At 43.5% G+C, this 10,424-nt stretch overlaps 21 non-coding genes across 21 annotated transcripts; all 21 read left to right on the top strand.

Moving 5' to 3' along the window:
* The first annotated feature begins 225 nt into the window (after nt 1-225).
* Nucleotides 226-344, top strand: LOC137964170 (5S ribosomal RNA). Its single transcript, XR_011115391.1, has one exon. It is a non-coding gene; the product is annotated as a 5S ribosomal RNA (ribosomal RNA).
* A 384-nt stretch (nt 345-728) lies between these two features.
* LOC137964169 (5S ribosomal RNA) lies at nt 729-847 on the top strand. Its single transcript, XR_011115390.1, has one exon. It is a non-coding gene; the product is annotated as a 5S ribosomal RNA (ribosomal RNA).
* Nucleotides 848-1,230: 383 nt separating this feature from the next.
* LOC137964241 (5S ribosomal RNA) lies at nt 1,231-1,350 on the top strand. Its single transcript, XR_011115458.1, has one exon. It is a non-coding gene; the product is annotated as a 5S ribosomal RNA (ribosomal RNA).
* Nucleotides 1,351-1,732: 382 nt separating this feature from the next.
* On the top strand, nt 1,733-1,851 carry LOC137964168 (5S ribosomal RNA). The gene has a single exon (XR_011115389.1). It is a non-coding gene; the product is annotated as a 5S ribosomal RNA (ribosomal RNA).
* A 384-nt stretch (nt 1,852-2,235) lies between these two features.
* LOC137964167 (5S ribosomal RNA) lies at nt 2,236-2,354 on the top strand. The gene has a single exon (XR_011115388.1). It is a non-coding gene; the product is annotated as a 5S ribosomal RNA (ribosomal RNA).
* Nucleotides 2,355-2,733: 379 nt separating this feature from the next.
* Nucleotides 2,734-2,851, top strand: LOC137964237 (5S ribosomal RNA). Its single transcript, XR_011115455.1, has one exon. It is a non-coding gene; the product is annotated as a 5S ribosomal RNA (ribosomal RNA).
* A 380-nt stretch (nt 2,852-3,231) lies between these two features.
* Nucleotides 3,232-3,350, top strand: LOC137964166 (5S ribosomal RNA). Its single transcript, XR_011115387.1, has one exon. It is a non-coding gene; the product is annotated as a 5S ribosomal RNA (ribosomal RNA).
* A 381-nt stretch (nt 3,351-3,731) lies between these two features.
* LOC137964164 (5S ribosomal RNA) lies at nt 3,732-3,850 on the top strand. Its single transcript, XR_011115385.1, has one exon. It is a non-coding gene; the product is annotated as a 5S ribosomal RNA (ribosomal RNA).
* A 380-nt stretch (nt 3,851-4,230) lies between these two features.
* Nucleotides 4,231-4,349, top strand: LOC137964163 (5S ribosomal RNA). The gene has a single exon (XR_011115384.1). It is a non-coding gene; the product is annotated as a 5S ribosomal RNA (ribosomal RNA).
* A 380-nt stretch (nt 4,350-4,729) lies between these two features.
* On the top strand, nt 4,730-4,848 carry LOC137964162 (5S ribosomal RNA). Its single transcript, XR_011115383.1, has one exon. It is a non-coding gene; the product is annotated as a 5S ribosomal RNA (ribosomal RNA).
* Nucleotides 4,849-5,228: 380 nt separating this feature from the next.
* Nucleotides 5,229-5,347, top strand: LOC137964161 (5S ribosomal RNA). The gene has a single exon (XR_011115382.1). It is a non-coding gene; the product is annotated as a 5S ribosomal RNA (ribosomal RNA).
* A 380-nt stretch (nt 5,348-5,727) lies between these two features.
* LOC137964160 (5S ribosomal RNA) lies at nt 5,728-5,846 on the top strand. Its single transcript, XR_011115381.1, has one exon. It is a non-coding gene; the product is annotated as a 5S ribosomal RNA (ribosomal RNA).
* Nucleotides 5,847-6,226: 380 nt separating this feature from the next.
* On the top strand, nt 6,227-6,345 carry LOC137964159 (5S ribosomal RNA). Its single transcript, XR_011115380.1, has one exon. It is a non-coding gene; the product is annotated as a 5S ribosomal RNA (ribosomal RNA).
* Nucleotides 6,346-6,725: 380 nt separating this feature from the next.
* On the top strand, nt 6,726-6,844 carry LOC137964158 (5S ribosomal RNA). The gene has a single exon (XR_011115379.1). It is a non-coding gene; the product is annotated as a 5S ribosomal RNA (ribosomal RNA).
* Nucleotides 6,845-7,224: 380 nt separating this feature from the next.
* LOC137964157 (5S ribosomal RNA) lies at nt 7,225-7,343 on the top strand. Its single transcript, XR_011115378.1, has one exon. It is a non-coding gene; the product is annotated as a 5S ribosomal RNA (ribosomal RNA).
* A 380-nt stretch (nt 7,344-7,723) lies between these two features.
* On the top strand, nt 7,724-7,842 carry LOC137964156 (5S ribosomal RNA). The gene has a single exon (XR_011115377.1). It is a non-coding gene; the product is annotated as a 5S ribosomal RNA (ribosomal RNA).
* Nucleotides 7,843-8,222: 380 nt separating this feature from the next.
* On the top strand, nt 8,223-8,341 carry LOC137964154 (5S ribosomal RNA). Its single transcript, XR_011115376.1, has one exon. It is a non-coding gene; the product is annotated as a 5S ribosomal RNA (ribosomal RNA).
* A 380-nt stretch (nt 8,342-8,721) lies between these two features.
* LOC137964152 (5S ribosomal RNA) lies at nt 8,722-8,840 on the top strand. The gene has a single exon (XR_011115374.1). It is a non-coding gene; the product is annotated as a 5S ribosomal RNA (ribosomal RNA).
* A 380-nt stretch (nt 8,841-9,220) lies between these two features.
* On the top strand, nt 9,221-9,339 carry LOC137964151 (5S ribosomal RNA). The gene has a single exon (XR_011115373.1). It is a non-coding gene; the product is annotated as a 5S ribosomal RNA (ribosomal RNA).
* A 380-nt stretch (nt 9,340-9,719) lies between these two features.
* Nucleotides 9,720-9,838, top strand: LOC137964150 (5S ribosomal RNA). Its single transcript, XR_011115372.1, has one exon. It is a non-coding gene; the product is annotated as a 5S ribosomal RNA (ribosomal RNA).
* A 380-nt stretch (nt 9,839-10,218) lies between these two features.
* LOC137964148 (5S ribosomal RNA) lies at nt 10,219-10,337 on the top strand. The gene has a single exon (XR_011115371.1). It is a non-coding gene; the product is annotated as a 5S ribosomal RNA (ribosomal RNA).
* The last annotated feature ends 87 nt before the right edge of the window (nt 10,338-10,424 follow it).

The raw sequence follows: 10,424 nt of genomic DNA, 5'->3' as shown, positions 1-10,424 counted from the left end.
AAAAAAAAAAAAAGTATGATTTTGATTTGTTTAACCCGTCATGAATGCAGTTCGGTTCAGTTTTATTGTTTAATGGCGCTCATTGTCAAAATTTTTTATATATCTCGATTTTTGCGTGAGTTGGATTTTAATTTTCTATTTTATTTGATGTAGGAATGTGGAAAAGAACGTGGGGGAGAGTGAAGCCGGGGAAGGGATTGGTAGGATGGAGAGGGTAACAGAAACGGGTGCGATCATACCAGCACTAATGCACCGGATCCCATCAGAACTCCGAAGTTAAGCGCGCTTGGGCGAGAGTAGTACTAGGATGGGTGACCTCCTGGGAAGTCCTCGTGTTGCACCCCTTTTTTTTTTTTTTGCCCTTTGTTCCTGTGCTGCCTGCTAATTTGCCCCTCACAAGGCCGCGGTTAGGGGCGGCGAAACACGTTTTTGCACATACAGGTTTGTTTTATGTTTTTTAAGGGTTCGAATCGTTCGGGTAGAAGAGCAGGAGGAAAAAGGAAAAAAAAAAAAAAAGTATGATTTTGATTTGTTTAACCCGTCATGAATGCAGTTCGGTTCAGTTTTATTGTTTAATGGCGCTCATTGTCAAAATTTTTTATATATCTCGATTTTTGCGTGAGTTGGATTTTAATTTTCTATTTTATTTGATGTAGGAATGTGGAAAAGAACGTGGGGGAGAGTGAAGCCGGGGAAGGGATTGGTAGGATGGAGAGGGTAACAGAAACGGGTGCGATCATACCAGCACTAATGCACCGGATCCCATCAGAACTCCGAAGTTAAGCGCGCTTGGGCGAGAGTAGTACTAGGATGGGTGACCTCCTGGGAAGTCCTCGTGTTGCACCCCTTTTTTTTTTTTTTGCCCTTTGTTCCTGTGCTGCCTGCTAATTTGCCCCTCACAAGGCCGCGGTTAGGGGCGGCGAAACACGTTTTTGCACATACAGTTTGTTTTATGTTTTTTAAGGGTTCGAATCGTTCGGGTAGAAGAGCAGGAGGAAAAAGGAAAAAAAAAAAAAAGTATGATTTTGATTTGTTTAAACCCGTCATGAATGCAGTTCGGTTCAGTTTTATTGTTTAATGGCGCTCATTGTCAAAATTTTTTATATATCTCGATTTTTGCGTGAGTTGGATTTTAATTTTCTATTTTATTTGATGTAGGAATGTGGAAAAGAACGTGGGGGAGAGTGAAGCCGGGGAAGGGATTGGTAGGATGGAGAGGGTAACAGAAACGGGTGCGATCATACCAGCACTAATGCACCGGATCCCATCAGAACTCCGAAGTTAAGCGCGCTTGGGCGAGAGTAGTACTAGGGATGGGTGACCTCCTGGGAAGTCCTCGTGTTGCACCCCTTTTTTTTTTTTTGCCCTTTGTTCCTGTGCTGCCTGCTAATTTGCCCCTCACAAGGCCGCGGTTAGGGGCGGCGAAACACGTTTTTGCACATACAGTTTGTTTTATGTTTTTTAAGGGTTCGAATCGTTCGGGTAGAAGAGCAGGAGGAAAAAGGAAAAAAAAAAAAAGTATGATTTTGATTTGTTTTAACCCGTCATGAATGCAGTTCGGTTCAGTTTTATTGGTTTAATGGCGCTCATTGTCAAAATTTTTTATATATCTCGATTTTTTGCGTGAGTTGGATTTTAATTTTCTATTTTATTTGATGTAGGAATGTGAAAAGAACGTGGGGGAGAGTGAAGCCGGGGAAGGGATTGGTAGGATGGAGAGGGTAACAGAAACGGGTGCGATCATACCAGCACTAATGCACCGGATCCCATCAGAACTCCGAAGTTAAGCGCGCTTGGGCGAGAGTAGTACTAGGATGGGTGACCTCCTGGGAAGTCCTCGTGTTGCACCCCTTTTTTTTTTTTTTGCCCTTTGTTCCTGTGCTGCCTGCTAATTTGCCCCTCACAAGGCCGCGGTTAGGGGCGGCGAAAACACGTTTTTTGCACATACAGTTTGTTTTATGTTTTTTAAGGGTTCGAATCGTTCGGGTAGAAGAGCAGGAGGAAAAAGGAAAAAAAAAAAAAAGTATGATTTTGATTTGTTTAACCCGTCATGAATGCAGTTCGGTTCAGTTTTATTGTTTAATGGCGCTCATTGTCAAAATTTTTTATATATCTCGATTTTTGCGTGAGTTGGATTTTAATTTTCTATTTTATTTGATGTAGGAATGTGGAAAAGAACGTGGGGGAGAGTGAAGCCGGGGAAGGGATTGGTAGGATGGAGAGGGTAACAGAAACGGGTGCGATCATACCAGCACTAATGCACCGGATCCCATCAGAACTCCGAAGTTAAGCGCGCTTGGGCGAGAGTAGTACTAGGATGGGTGACCTCCTGGGAAGTCCTCGTGTTGCACCCCTTTTTTTTTTTTTGCCCTTTGTTCCTGTGCTGCCTGCTAATTTGCCCCTCACAAGGCCGCGGTTAGGGGCGGCGAAACACGTTTTTGCACATACAGTTTGTTTTATGTTTTTTAAGGGTTCGAATCGTTCGGGTAGAAGAGCAGGAGGAAAAAGGAAAAAAAAAAAAAGTATGATTTTGATTTGTTTAACCCGTCATGAATGCAGTTCGGTTCAGTTTTATTGTTTAATGGCGCTCATTGTCAAAATTTTTTATATATCTCGATTTTTGCGTGAGTTGGATTTTAATTTTCTATTTTATTTGATGTAGGAATGTGGAAAAGAACGTGGGGAGAGTGAAGCCGGGGAAGGGATTGGTAGGATGGAGAGGGTAACAGAAACGGGTGCGATCATACCAGCACTAATGCACCGGATCCCATCAGAACTCCGAAGTTAAGCGCGCTTGGGCGAGAGTAGTACTAGGATGGGTGACCTCCTGGAAGTCCTCGTGTTGCACCCCTTTTTTTTTTTTTGCCCTTTGTTCCTGTGCTGCCTGCTAATTTGCCCCTCACAAGGCCGCGGTTAGGGGCGGCGAAACACGTTTTTGCACATACAGTTTGTTTTATGTTTTTAAGGGTTCGAATCGTTCGGGTAGAAGAGCAGGAGGAAAAAGGAAAAAAAAAAAAAGTATGATTTTGATTTGTTTAACCCGTCATGAATGCAGTTCGGGTTCAGTTTTATTGTTTAATGGCGCTCATTGTCAAAATTTTTTATATATCTCGATTTTTGCGTGAGTTGGATTTTAATTTTCTATTTTATTTGATGTAGGAATGTGGAAAAGAACGTGGGGGAGAGTGAAGCCGGGGAAGGGATTGGTAGGATGGAGAGGGTAACAGAAACGGGTGCGATCATACCAGCACTAATGCACCGGATCCCATCAGAACTCCGAAGTTAAGCGCGCTTGGGCGAGAGTAGTACTAGGATGGGTGACCTCCTGGGAAGTCCTCGTGTTGCACCCCTTTTTTTTTTTTTGCCCTTTGTTCCTGTGCTGCCTGCTAATTTGCCCCTCACAAGGCCGCGGTTAGGGGGCGGCGAAACACGTTTTTGCACATACAGTTTGTTTTATGTTTTTTAAGGGTTCGAATCGTTCGGGTAGAAGAGCAGGAGGAAAAAGGAAAAAAAAAAAAAGTATGATTTTGATTTGTTTAACCCGTCATGAATGCAGTTCGGTTCAGTTTTATTGTTTAATGGCGCTCATTGTCAAAATTTTTTATATATCTCGATTTTTGCGTGAGTTGGATTTTAATTTTCTATTTTATTTGATGTAGGAATGTGGAAAAGAACGTGGGGGAGAGTGAAGCCGGGGAAGGGATTGGTAGGATGGAGAGGGTAACAGAAACGGGTGCGATCATACCAGCACTAATGCACCGGATCCCATCAGAACTCCGAAGTTAAGCGCGCTTGGGCGAGAGTAGTACTAGGATGGGTGACCTCCTGGGAAGTCCTCGTGTTGCACCCCTTTTTTTTTTTTTGCCCTTTGTTCCTGTGCTGCCTGCTAATTTGCCCCTCACAAGGCCGCGGTTAGGGGCGGCGAAACACGTTTTTGCACATACAGTTTGTTTTATGTTTTTTAAGGGTTCGAATCGTTCGGGTAGAAGAGCAGGAGGAAAAAGGAAAAAAAAAAAAAGTATGATTTTGATTTGTTTAACCCGTCATGAATGCAGTTCGGTTCAGTTTTATTGTTTAATGGCGCTCATTGTCAAAATTTTTTATATATCTCGATTTTTGCGTGAGTTGGATTTTAATTTTCTATTTTATTTGATGTAGGAATGTGGAAAAGAACGTGGGGGAGAGTGAAGCCGGGGAAGGGATTGGTAGGATGGAGAGGGTAACAGAAACGGGTGCGATCATACCAGCACTAATGCACCGGATCCCATCAGAACTCCGAAGTTAAGCGCGCTTGGGCGAGAGTAGTACTAGGATGGGTGACCTCCTGGGAAGTCCTCGTGTTGCACCCCTTTTTTTTTTTTTGCCCTTTGTTCCTGTGCTGCCTGCTAATTTGCCCCTCACAAGGCCGCGGTTAGGGGCGGCGAAACACGTTTTTGCACATACAGTTTGTTTTATGTTTTTTAAGGGTTCGAATCGTTCGGGTAGAAGAGCAGGAGGAAAAAGGAAAAAAAAAAAAAGTATGATTTTGATTTGTTTAACCCGTCATGAATGCAGTTCGGTTCAGTTTTATTGTTTAATGGCGCTCATTGTCAAAATTTTTTATATATCTCGATTTTTGCGTGAGTTGGATTTTAATTTTCTATTTTATTTGATGTAGGAATGTGGAAAAGAACGTGGGGGAGAGTGAAGCCGGGGAAGGGATTGGTAGGATGGAGAGGGTAACAGAAACGGGTGCGATCATACCAGCACTAATGCACCGGATCCCATCAGAACTCCGAAGTTAAGCGCGCTTGGGCGAGAGTAGTACTAGGATGGGTGACCTCCTGGGAAGTCCTCGTGTTGCACCCCTTTTTTTTTTTTTGCCCTTTGTTCCTGTGCTGCCTGCTAATTTGCCCCTCACAAGGCCGCGGTTAGGGGCGGCGAAACACGTTTTTGCACATACAGTTTGTTTTATGTTTTTTAAGGGTTCGAATCGTTCGGGTAGAAGAGCAGGAGGAAAAAGGAAAAAAAAAAAAAGTATGATTTTGATTTGTTTAACCCGTCATGAATGCAGTTCGGTTCAGTTTTATTGTTTAATGGCGCTCATTGTCAAAATTTTTTATATATCTCGATTTTTGCGTGAGTTGGATTTTAATTTTCTATTTTATTTGATGTAGGAATGTGGAAAAGAACGTGGGGGAGAGTGAAGCCGGGGAAGGGATTGGTAGGATGGAGAGGGTAACAGAAACGGGTGCGATCATACCAGCACTAATGCACCGGATCCCATCAGAACTCCGAAGTTAAGCGCGCTTGGGCGAGAGTAGTACTAGGATGGGTGACCTCCTGGGAAGTCCTCGTGTTGCACCCCTTTTTTTTTTTTTGCCCTTTGTTCCTGTGCTGCCTGCTAATTTGCCCCTCACAAGGCCGCGGTTAGGGGCGGCGAAACACGTTTTTGCACATACAGTTTGTTTTATGTTTTTTAAGGGTTCGAATCGTTCGGGTAGAAGAGCAGGAGGAAAAAGGAAAAAAAAAAAAAGTATGATTTTGATTTGTTTAACCCGTCATGAATGCAGTTCGGTTCAGTTTTATTGTTTAATGGCGCTCATTGTCAAAATTTTTTATATATCTCGATTTTTGCGTGAGTTGGATTTTAATTTTCTATTTTATTTGATGTAGGAATGTGGAAAAGAACGTGGGGGAGAGTGAAGCCGGGGAAGGGATTGGTAGGATGGAGAGGGTAACAGAAACGGGTGCGATCATACCAGCACTAATGCACCGGATCCCATCAGAACTCCGAAGTTAAGCGCGCTTGGGCGAGAGTAGTACTAGGATGGGTGACCTCCTGGGAAGTCCTCGTGTTGCACCCCTTTTTTTTTTTTTGCCCTTTGTTCCTGTGCTGCCTGCTAATTTGCCCCTCACAAGGCCGCGGTTAGGGGCGGCGAAACACGTTTTTGCACATACAGTTTGTTTTATGTTTTTTAAGGGTTCGAATCGTTCGGGTAGAAGAGCAGGAGGAAAAAGGAAAAAAAAAAAAAGTATGATTTTGATTTGTTTAACCCGTCATGAATGCAGTTCGGTTCAGTTTTATTGTTTAATGGCGCTCATTGTCAAAATTTTTTATATATCTCGATTTTTGCGTGAGTTGGATTTTAATTTTCTATTTTATTTGATGTAGGAATGTGGAAAAGAACGTGGGGGAGAGTGAAGCCGGGGAAGGGATTGGTAGGATGGAGAGGGTAACAGAAACGGGTGCGATCATACCAGCACTAATGCACCGGATCCCATCAGAACTCCGAAGTTAAGCGCGCTTGGGCGAGAGTAGTACTAGGATGGGTGACCTCCTGGGAAGTCCTCGTGTTGCACCCCTTTTTTTTTTTTTGCCCTTTGTTCCTGTGCTGCCTGCTAATTTGCCCCTCACAAGGCCGCGGTTAGGGGCGGCGAAACACGTTTTTGCACATACAGTTTGTTTTATGTTTTTTAAGGGTTCGAATCGTTCGGGTAGAAGAGCAGGAGGAAAAAGGAAAAAAAAAAAAAGTATGATTTTGATTTGTTTAACCCGTCATGAATGCAGTTCGGTTCAGTTTTATTGTTTAATGGCGCTCATTGTCAAAATTTTTTATATATCTCGATTTTTGCGTGAGTTGGATTTTAATTTTCTATTTTATTTGATGTAGGAATGTGGAAAAGAACGTGGGGGAGAGTGAAGCCGGGGAAGGGATTGGTAGGATGGAGAGGGTAACAGAAACGGGTGCGATCATACCAGCACTAATGCACCGGATCCCATCAGAACTCCGAAGTTAAGCGCGCTTGGGCGAGAGTAGTACTAGGATGGGTGACCTCCTGGGAAGTCCTCGTGTTGCACCCCTTTTTTTTTTTTTGCCCTTTGTTCCTGTGCTGCCTGCTAATTTGCCCCTCACAAGGCCGCGGTTAGGGGCGGCGAAACACGTTTTTGCACATACAGTTTGTTTTATGTTTTTTAAGGGTTCGAATCGTTCGGGTAGAAGAGCAGGAGGAAAAAGGAAAAAAAAAAAAAGTATGATTTTGATTTGTTTAACCCGTCATGAATGCAGTTCGGTTCAGTTTTATTGTTTAATGGCGCTCATTGTCAAAATTTTTTATATATCTCGATTTTTGCGTGAGTTGGATTTTAATTTTCTATTTTATTTGATGTAGGAATGTGGAAAAGAACGTGGGGGAGAGTGAAGCCGGGGAAGGGATTGGTAGGATGGAGAGGGTAACAGAAACGGGTGCGATCATACCAGCACTAATGCACCGGATCCCATCAGAACTCCGAAGTTAAGCGCGCTTGGGCGAGAGTAGTACTAGGATGGGTGACCTCCTGGGAAGTCCTCGTGTTGCACCCCTTTTTTTTTTTTTGCCCTTTGTTCCTGTGCTGCCTGCTAATTTGCCCCTCACAAGGCCGCGGTTAGGGGCGGCGAAACACGTTTTTGCACATACAGTTTGTTTTATGTTTTTTAAGGGTTCGAATCGTTCGGGTAGAAGAGCAGGAGGAAAAAGGAAAAAAAAAAAAAGTATGATTTTGATTTGTTTAACCCGTCATGAATGCAGTTCGGTTCAGTTTTATTGTTTAATGGCGCTCATTGTCAAAATTTTTTATATATCTCGATTTTTGCGTGAGTTGGATTTTAATTTTCTATTTTATTTGATGTAGGAATGTGGAAAAGAACGTGGGGGAGAGTGAAGCCGGGGAAGGGATTGGTAGGATGGAGAGGGTAACAGAAACGGGTGCGATCATACCAGCACTAATGCACCGGATCCCATCAGAACTCCGAAGTTAAGCGCGCTTGGGCGAGAGTAGTACTAGGATGGGTGACCTCCTGGGAAGTCCTCGTGTTGCACCCCTTTTTTTTTTTTTGCCCTTTGTTCCTGTGCTGCCTGCTAATTTGCCCCTCACAAGGCCGCGGTTAGGGGCGGCGAAACACGTTTTTGCACATACAGTTTGTTTTATGTTTTTTAAGGGTTCGAATCGTTCGGGTAGAAGAGCAGGAGGAAAAAGGAAAAAAAAAAAAAGTATGATTTTGATTTGTTTAACCCGTCATGAATGCAGTTCGGTTCAGTTTTATTGTTTAATGGCGCTCATTGTCAAAATTTTTTATATATCTCGATTTTTGCGTGAGTTGGATTTTAATTTTCTATTTTATTTGATGTAGGAATGTGGAAAAGAACGTGGGGGAGAGTGAAGCCGGGGAAGGGATTGGTAGGATGGAGAGGGTAACAGAAACGGGTGCGATCATACCAGCACTAATGCACCGGATCCCATCAGAACTCCGAAGTTAAGCGCGCTTGGGCGAGAGTAGTACTAGGATGGGTGACCTCCTGGGAAGTCCTCGTGTTGCACCCCTTTTTTTTTTTTTGCCCTTTGTTCCTGTGCTGCCTGCTAATTTGCCCCTCACAAGGCCGCGGTTAGGGGCGGCGAAACACGTTTTTGCACATACAGTTTGTTTTATGTTTTTTAAGGGTTCGAATCGTTCGGGTAGAAGAGCAGGAGGAAAAAGGAAAAAAAAAAAAAGTATGATTTTGATTTGTTTAACCCGTCATGAATGCAGTTCGGTTCAGTTTTATTGTTTAATGGCGCTCATTGTCAAAATTTTTTATATATCTCGATTTTTGCGTGAGTTGGATTTTAATTTTCTATTTTATTTGATGTAGGAATGTGGAAAAGAACGTGGGGGAGAGTGAAGCCGGGGAAGGGATTGGTAGGATGGAGAGGGTAACAGAAACGGGTGCGATCATACCAGCACTAATGCACCGGATCCCATCAGAACTCCGAAGTTAAGCGCGCTTGGGCGAGAGTAGTACTAGGATGGGTGACCTCCTGGGAAGTCCTCGTGTTGCACCCCTTTTTTTTTTTTTGCCCTTTGTTCCTGTGCTGCCTGCTAATTTGCCCCTCACAAGGCCGCGGTTAGGGGCGGCGAAACACGTTTTTGCACATACAGTTTGTTTTATGTTTTTTAAGGGTTCGAATCGTTCGGGTAGAAGAGCAGGAGGAAAAAGGAAAAAAAAAAAAAGTATGATTTTGATTTGTTTAACCCGTCATGAATGCAGTTCGGTTCAGTTTTATTGTTTAATGGCGCTCATTGTCAAAATTTTTTATATATCTCGATTTTTGCGTGAGTTGGATTTTAATTTTCTATTTTATTTGATGTAGGAATGTGGAAAAGAACGTGGGGGAGAGTGAAGCCGGGGAAGGGATTGGTAGGATGGAGAGGGTAACAGAAACGGGTGCGATCATACCAGCACTAATGCACCGGATCCCATCAGAACTCCGAAGTTAAGCGCGCTTGGGCGAGAGTAGTACTAGGATGGGTGACCTCCTGGGAAGTCCTCGTGTTGCACCCCTTTTTTTTTTTTTGCCCTTTGTTCCTGTGCTGCCTGCTAATTTGCCCCTCACAAGGCCGCGGTTAGGGGCGGCGAAACACGTTTTTGCACATACAGTTTGTTTTATGTTTTTTAAGGGTTCGAATCGTTCGGGTAGAAGAGCAGGAGGAAAAAGGAAAAAAAAAAAAAGTATGATTTTGATTTGTTTAACCCGTCATGAATGCAGTTCGGTTCAGTTTTATTGTTTAATGGCGCTCATTGTCAAAATTTTTTATATATCTCGATTTTTGCGTGAGTTGGATTTTAATTTTCTATTTTATTTGATGTAGGAATGTGGAAAAGAACGTGGGGGAGAGTGAAGCCGGGGAAGGGATTGGTAGGATGGAGAGGGTAACAGAAACGGGTGCGATCATACCAGCACTAATGCACCGGATCCCATCAGAACTCCGAAGTTAAGCGCGCTTGGGCGAGAGTAGTACTAGGATGGGTGACCTCCTGGGAAGTCCTCGTGTTGCACCCCTTTTTTTTTTTTTGCCCTTTGTTCCTGTGCTGCCTGCTAATTTGCCCCTCACAAGGCCGCGGTTAGGGGCGGCGAAACACGTTTTTGCACATACAGTTTGTTTTATGTTTTTTAAGGGTTCGAATCGTTCGGGTAGAAGAGCAGGAGGAAAAAGGAAAAAAAAAAAAAGTATGATTTTGATTTGTTTAACCCGTCATGAATGCAGTTCGGTTCAGTTTTATTGTTTAATGGCGCTCATTGTCAAAATTTTTTATATATCTCGATTTTTGCGTGAGTTGGATTTTAATTTTCTATTTTATTTGATGTAGGAATGTGGAAAAGAACGTGGGGGAGAGTGAAGCCGGGGAAGGGATTGGTAGGATGGAGAGGGTAACAGAAACGGGTGCGATCATACCAGCACTAATGCACCGGATCCCATCAGAACTCCGAAGTTAAGCGCGCTTGGGCGAGAGTAGTACTAGGATGGGTGACCTCCTGGGAAGTCCTCGTGTTGCACCCCTTTTTTTTTTTTTGCCCTTTGTTCCTGTGCTGCCTGCTAATTTGCCCCTCACAAGGCCGCGGTTAGGGGCGGCGAAACACGTTTTTG

This window comes from Aristolochia californica, unplaced genomic scaffold (assembly GCF_029961685.1).
Source record: "Aristolochia californica isolate CCGP_79_NKW_82.1479 unplaced genomic scaffold, dmAriCali1.0.hap1 SCAF_4, whole genome shotgun sequence".
Classification (NCBI taxonomy): Eukaryota; Viridiplantae; Streptophyta; class Magnoliopsida; order Piperales; family Aristolochiaceae; genus Aristolochia; species Aristolochia californica.
This window is presented reverse-complemented; position numbering and strand designations above follow the sequence as displayed.